Raw genomic sequence first — 7599 nt, forward strand, 5'->3', positions numbered from 1 at the left:
GCGGTGATTGTGTGCGTTAAAGGGACAATCGATCAGATTCTTCTGAAAAAATTCTATTATCCACCACCCGTCATTCTTACGGCCCTCTTTAAAGCAATCTCTTTTATACTTCAATTGAATCAACCTCTTAAGTAAAATTTTTTCTTCTATGCCGCATTGACACGGCCGAGAGCTGCAGTGAAAAATAGTGACCTAGTCCCTTCAACTCTTTCGTTATCCGATCAGTTTGAGTAATTCCTACTGAAGTACTTTATTGCGGATTTGAAGAATATCCCAGGATGAGTTTTTTTCATAATTAATCAATTTTAGCTGATGTAGCAAAATATTTATTAGACAGTCGATTCAGTACCAGATATACTACCGTAAAATGGGGTAAATAGAAACATAATTCTAGGTGACAGTATCTAAATACTAATTGAATAGTATTTAGATTAAATAGTACTCAATAGTATTCAAACTAAAAATAGTATTAAATACTATTTAATATTTAATTAGTTTTAAATACTAGGTATTCAAATAGCATTTAAATAGTATTCACCGTTTTAAGTATACTGTCTATTAATAGTATTAATATTATTGAAATAATATTTACTATCACCTAGAGTTGTGTTTCTATTTACCACATTGTTTCTGTTCACCTCATTTTAAGGTACCATCCAAATACTATAAGTATGCATTTGGACACTTAACGGAACTTGATTAGAGCATATATGTTACTTATTTTAATGAAAGTTTTTCTAAATTCTTCCTTACACTAAACTCAGGAAATTTAACAATTGTTGGATACCAAATGTGTTCTATGTTCTAAAATGTTAATGAAAAATTTGTAAGTCATAGTTTATGAATTACAGTTTCACGTTAAATGATAAGGATTTAAATATTATTAAGTCATTAGTCTATTAGTATTTGACTAATTGATCCTATAACAATCGGAAGACAAATAATGAGGGGCACCATGACAGGAATAATGTATCACACTTTATCTACATAACAAATTAAGTCGAAGCTTTTTATAGTAACACATGGCTCCATAATATACATTTAGTCACAGGAAACTCACAGAAAAATGGATAGTTACTATTTGTACGTAAGAGTTCCGATTTCTTTATAATAAATATTAATAACATATTCATCGACTTTTTTTGCGATTCTAGTAGAATTTGTCAAAAACTATCAGTTACCTCTAATAGCTAAAATAAAATCAAATAATCTGTCTTGACAGTCGCTATAATTACATATAGTTCATTGGAAATTAAGAAATAAAGTCCAATAACATCCAGTTTTTTTTAACAAAAGAACACGACGTTCGGGTTCCACACAGTCTAATCGTTTTAATAGAAACCGTAATGCTCCATTACTCTTTTATATGAAGATTTACGTCTCCTTGTCTACTTGGATAATGGAGATTCCGACGCGGAATGTTCAATTCTCCTTTGTGGTCAGGAATATCCACCCTTCAGGTACTAATGTATAGTTACGTATCTGCTATTCCAATCTATAAGATACCTGCTTTGGAGTTTGCAAGTAGAATCTGATCATACTAATGCGGCGTAACTTGACAAGGTGTGCTGTAGAATGTCAAAAATAACGAGTGGATTAAAGGAAAATGACGTAATCAGTGGAGAAATTACGTTGATAGGTCGAGTCATAAATGTGTTTGCAAATATTGGGCATACACACTACAAGGCACTATGCTACATGTTAATGAGCATTGTTACACAATTCTAGATATAAGATAATTGAAAATGTTTGACAAGTACAGAAAGTAGAGTATTTTCTTACTTTAAACTCGTTATATATCGTTTTATGAAATTGCTTTACTTTATCTCCCTCTTATCTTCGGCAAGACAAACACTACCAACTTCACTATTTACTTTAACAACTTTCTATGTAGATTTTGAAAACTTTAGTCTTCTTTCTCTCCATTATCTTTGTCGAAAATAGATCTTTAAAATTTCTGTGAAATATCAAAAATTTGTTGGTTGTATCATATTTATGTTTACGTTTTTGGTTAATTCTGTATTAAAGTGGGACGATTAGTCTTCCAGATTAAGTCGGTAGGAGCTAGTTTCTATCAAAACAATTTGTAAAGTGTTTTAAAAAATTTCAATTTCTTGTTTTTTACAATCCTTCGCTAATACTGCATACCTGTTTACAAAACAAAAATTACCTCATTTTAAACAAAATTAGATACTTAACATAAAAGAAGTAAAAAAGATAATATAACTCTCAATGTTTCCAAAGTAAACAAAATCTGCTAAAAAAGACTGCGATTATTCTATATTATTCGAAAATTGCTGGATACTTATTTCAATGATTAAATAAAAAGATTGCTACTTGTCGTTTCAGTTTGTCATTTATTATTCGCATAAAATATCGCACGTCCTGCTGTGCAATGTGACATGGCGCAAAGTTTCAAGCATGCAAACAGAAGTTTCCAAGAAGCAAAAGACGCCGAGACAAGAAAAAGTTCATAAGTTTCTGCACCTTGTCGCGACGATAAACCCGCTGGATCCTCCACCACGGACGTTTCCCTCACTTTCTCGCCTGCTCAGCTTCTGGATTGAAATTTCACCGCGTCACTTGGCAAAGCGTTTTAAGAATGTTTCCAATATGTTCCATGGCGTATCAATGTCACTTGTCGCTCGGAAATGTGAACAACAAGGAGGAAATACTTTTCATCAATTTTTTACGGAAAGTTAAATGTCGATACCAGCCCTTCCATTTCTATTTCTTGATGCAGTTAACGAACTTTAACGGTCTATCACGCTTCCACTTTTATAGCTATTTAATGCTCGACTTGCGCTTTAATCCGGATAGAGACCCGAGGTGATCTGAGAAAAGGGTGAACAATTTGAGAGCGTGTAGCGTTGTTTATTATAAAATAAACAATAAATGTTTTGTTCTTGGTTGGCGAGTTTTTCCGAAGGAATGCATCGCGGGTTTATTATAATAGCGACGTAAGTTAATAAACAGCTGTTTTTGAGTTATTAATGTAGACAGAAAATAATTTTAGCGCTAAATCTATATATGATGTTTAATGAAAAACATAATTTTTGAATTCTGTTTCAAAAAATGTATTTTATGTTCTATGTATAGTGAGAAATATAGGGACAGATTTTTTTTTGTTATTCATGATTTCTAGCAGTGTACCAAAGCTATAACTATAATTTGCATGTTCAATCTGCAGCACTAAATGCAAGTATTCTTCTCTATTAGAAAACACTTGCAGAATTTTAATTTTTTATTAGACATTAATTGTACTTATGTGTAACGTGAACCGCTTAAAATCAGAATGGTCTCAAGAACAGACGCCTTTTACATTGAAAATAAAACTGCTATTTTAAGAATTCAATATTGTATTTTTTGTTCAAAATATTATGCTACTGTTTTAAAAATATTCAGTTCAAGTTCTTCAAGGTCGGAATCTGCTATTATTTTACGTGAAACATTGTATATAATTCAAATATATAATCCATTATATTAAGTATTATTTTTCACTTTTAATTTTAAATCATTTTTATCAAGAACTGGATGATGTATAAACTATATATATATATATTTATCAAAGTGGACGATAGATTCATCTTACAAACTTTTTTTTCAAAAATACATTAAACTTAAAATAAATATTCGTCATTACTTTGGAGATTTTTTCCGAAATCTGCAGTGGTAACCACACAATGTGAATGTGATAAAAAGCTGCCACGTGATTGCATCTTTTAGTATCAAAATTTTGTGTTAAAATTTATGCTGAACTATATTTGGACCACCACTATATGTATGTTTAACGTAAAATGAAAATAAAAAATAATAATTTTGAATAAGAAATCATAGAAACTATTTTGTTATTTTTATTGTACCTATTTTATTTTCAAAATAATTTATTTCAATAATGCTCAACTCTGTATATATCTACTGGAAATCATTTGCCCATTTTAATGAGTCTCATATGCCCTTCTATTATTTAATCTTTTATCAGATCACCACTCAGACTCGTTAAACAGAACCGAATTTATATCGTGGACACATTAAAACGTGTCACGACAGCTCGTGACGCAAAAACTGTCATCTCCAAACATTCAAGTAAACAGTTGTTGTCTACCTATTAGGTGAAAACCTCTACGTGTCCACTATCACTAAACTCTTGTCAAACCACCAAACACTCAACAGGGATTTCAAATCTCTAATTTTAGACATTCCTCTCAATAATTCTTATTTTCCAGGAAAAAATGTCTACACGTCCACTATCACTAAACTTTAACCCATTTACCAAATACTCGATCGCGGTTTTCACTCTGTGACTAAAAGGCAAAACATTAGAAACCGCAATTTTTCTTGTAGGTCCTAGTTCTGTTCATCTAGTATTTGATATTATAGATTTATATTTTATTCTCTTAACATAATCTTCTTTTTTTTAAGATGAAAATTCTAATAACATTATTATTCTAGTCTTATTAAAAACAAATGATTAATATTATTAGTATCATAATATTAGTATTATAATAATATTAATATTATAATACTTAATATATATTACATAATATTATTTACTATTAAATTGACTACTAAACTTATTTATATTACTAACATTATTTCTAGTAATATTAGGGTGTTTCAGAAGAATCATTAAGAACTAATTTCAAATTTGTTGAAAAGCTGCCTCACATCGTTTCGCCTCCTAGTCACAGAAAAATCGATCCTCGATCACAACCTCCGCGCCCCCCAAAATCCGAGTGTAAAATCCAGTGCAGAGTCTTTCCTCCCATCAAACGACCGAACGAAGTCCGACACCAGGCAAATTCTCTCGAAAAAGCTCGCCCACTCGTGCCCTCGCGACTGAAGGTAGCACGTAGGAAAGGTTCGTGAAACGCGGTCGCCGGCAGACTGCGAACTTAGCCCACAGGACCAAACGACCGGCAGAAACGCGCACCCTCGTCGCGCAGCTCTATCGTAAACACGACATTCCATTTATATTCGTCCTGTCGCGGAGTATACGCGGATCCCCCTGTTCCGCGTTAAATCATTGAAATGTTAATTGAACGGAATCGGTTCATGCAAAGCAGCAACGCCCGCGGTTCACGCTTGTCTTCGCGGCGCGGAACTGCGCGGGACCTGTTATTTCCTGGCCGTGGGTCGGGTCAGGGACAGGCGGTTTCAACGGAGCTTTACTTCGGCGGACACGACTTGATCTATCTACTCGTTGCATGCAATCTCTTTAACTTGGCCCCGGACGAAGAAAGCTTTGAAATGAGCAGTCGGATCGCTGGAGTAAATCTACTATCTTCGAGAGACCTGGGATCACGGTGGTTGTTATTGAAACTTCAGTGTCTTTTCGCTTCGCAGCGTTGGGAATGGGCTAACCGTTTTGTGGGATTGTTTATTGCGAGTCGCTTTTCTGTACTGTCTAGTGAGGGTTGTTAGGGGTTTATGTCCTAGGATATCGTATATTTAGGAGCTAAATAGATTAAATAGAACAGAAATTGTATATGAACGCTACGTACAAGTGTGCAAACGCCCTTAAGAATGAGTACATATGTATGTAATGTAGAGACCAGAACAATCTCTGAATACTAATTTTAATCTGAGTTAATGTCACTGGTGAAGCTTCTTGAGTGTGTACCATAAAACGGTCCATGTGCAATCTGAGCGCATGTTAGAGTTGATAACAACATTGCTCATGTTATCGGTACACGAATACGGAAATTGTTCAACTGAATAATACTGAACGAACCAGCATGGGAACTCAGATAACATGAATGACATAATTGGTGGAAATAGCTGCATTTAAAATTAGTTTCGCTATGTACTGCTGGGTGAAACTTCGGGTAAACACAGTGTAGCAGAAAACCCGTAAAACTGTACTAAACGTGAGAAAATTGAGTTAGATCGCAAAAATTACGTCCAAGAAAAATAAAGCATTCGTTCTTTATTGGCAGTTTAACATCAGACAAAAATTTTTTTTTCAGTTTCCAATACTATGATTTTGTGTAGAAAGTCGTATTCAATTTTCAGTTTACTAGAGTCACGATAACAAGAAAATAAGTTTGAGGGTTCTTGTTCATCTCTCATACACTCCCTCCGTTTGAAATAGATACGTAACTTGAGAGTCTCGATCAACTCACGTTTCATATTGTGTAGATAGCAACGAAGGTCATTTATTCAATGAAGGTAATTAATTTTATAGTGATTAGATGTTCAATTCACTTTAAGGAACCTAGTAACAAGTTCTGGAAGTGCTTAGCTGCAACTTGTAATACTCGACTAAGCGTTTTGGTGTCCCGTGGGACTGCAAGCTGCTTAATGGTTTTAGTGGTCTTCAATTTAACTATCTAGTGCAAAGAAAATCTTAACTACTTCATGGTTTAAGACTCAGAGGTTGCTAGTACATTTGATTAACCTTTATTAATTTTTGTTTGAAAGTAATATTTCTTTTTGCTTTCTTTGTAGGTTACCACCCCATCAGCATTTACACTGACTGTGAGTTATTTTTTATTCATTGTATATTTAGCTTGTTATTTGTTAATAAACTATGCTAACGTGATACATATTTAACTATTTAGCACCTTCAAAGATTACATTTATTACAAAATGCGATAAATCTGCATGGAAAAACAAGTATTATAAAAATATGATATAAATTATCCGATATAACGCTTTCTGAGAACAAACATAAGTCGAAAATCCAGAAAAACAAATTAAACACAATTTTATTCTTGATTTTCTTATTATTTTGACATCTAGAATTATTCTCTTCATTTCCCCATTTATAACCGAATACCGTTTCTACGTACCAAGGATAAAAGAATTGTAGATTTATTCCACAGAATTGTAACATTTTAGAACAAAAACCAAAGAAGAACAAATTTCAATGTTCTACAAATATTCAGACACTGTGTAACTCAAAGTTATTAAACTCAAAATATAGGGTGTTTCACAGCATGTGTGACTCCCTTCAGGGGTTGAATGTATGCCTAAAAGGAATGGAAAAAAAATCATATAAATATATGTCCTATTTGACTTCGTTTATGAGATATAATGAATTTTATAAAAGCAGCAAACTCTCTGTTGAGCCTTTTTTTCCATAAACTGCAATAGTTCGTAAGCAAGATTTTTAATTGGACATTTTTTTCTCGATGGGAAACTAACAGGCACAAAGCATGTTGATTTTTTGAGCACGTGTTTACACGAAATATTAGAGGAGTTTCAGTCGATATTAGACTTCGTACATAGTTTATGTATAACAGAGATCTGCCGCATTTTAACCGAGTAGCTACGTAATTTTTAAATCAACGTTTTGCAAGTAAATGAATTGGTGGTGGAAGTCCTATTGCATGGCCTGCTCGTTCTCTGGATTTGAGTTCATTAGATTTTTACTTGTGGGGATATTTAAAATCTATTGTATACGCAACATTGATTGAAAAATGCTGAAATATTGTGAAGTAAAATAAAGCAACGTTTTTAACAAATTCGAAAAACACCAGGAATAATAGAGAGAGTAATCAGATCAATGAGAAAAGGAGTGCAGGCTTGTCTTCAAATGCAAGGTGATTATTTTGAGCATCTTCTGTAAAGGTAATTAAAACAGAAAATTCATTA

At 33.1% G+C, this 7599-nt stretch overlaps 1 protein-coding gene across 1 annotated transcript in view; it reads right to left on the bottom strand.

Moving 5' to 3' along the window:
• LOC143184576 (RYamide receptor) overlaps positions 1-2770 on the bottom strand; it is a 61645-nt gene extending 58875 nt beyond the window's left edge. The window contains exon 1 of the mRNA XM_076386911.1: positions 2488-2770. The gene's annotated coding sequence lies outside the window, so the exon portion shown is untranslated. The remainder of the gene's footprint in view (positions 1-2487) is intronic.
• Between the last annotated feature and the right edge of the window lie 4829 nt (positions 2771-7599).

Source organism: Calliopsis andreniformis, chromosome 10, assembly GCF_051401765.1.
Source record: "Calliopsis andreniformis isolate RMS-2024a chromosome 10, iyCalAndr_principal, whole genome shotgun sequence".
In the NCBI taxonomy this organism is placed as follows: Eukaryota; Metazoa; Arthropoda; class Insecta; order Hymenoptera; family Andrenidae; genus Calliopsis; species Calliopsis andreniformis.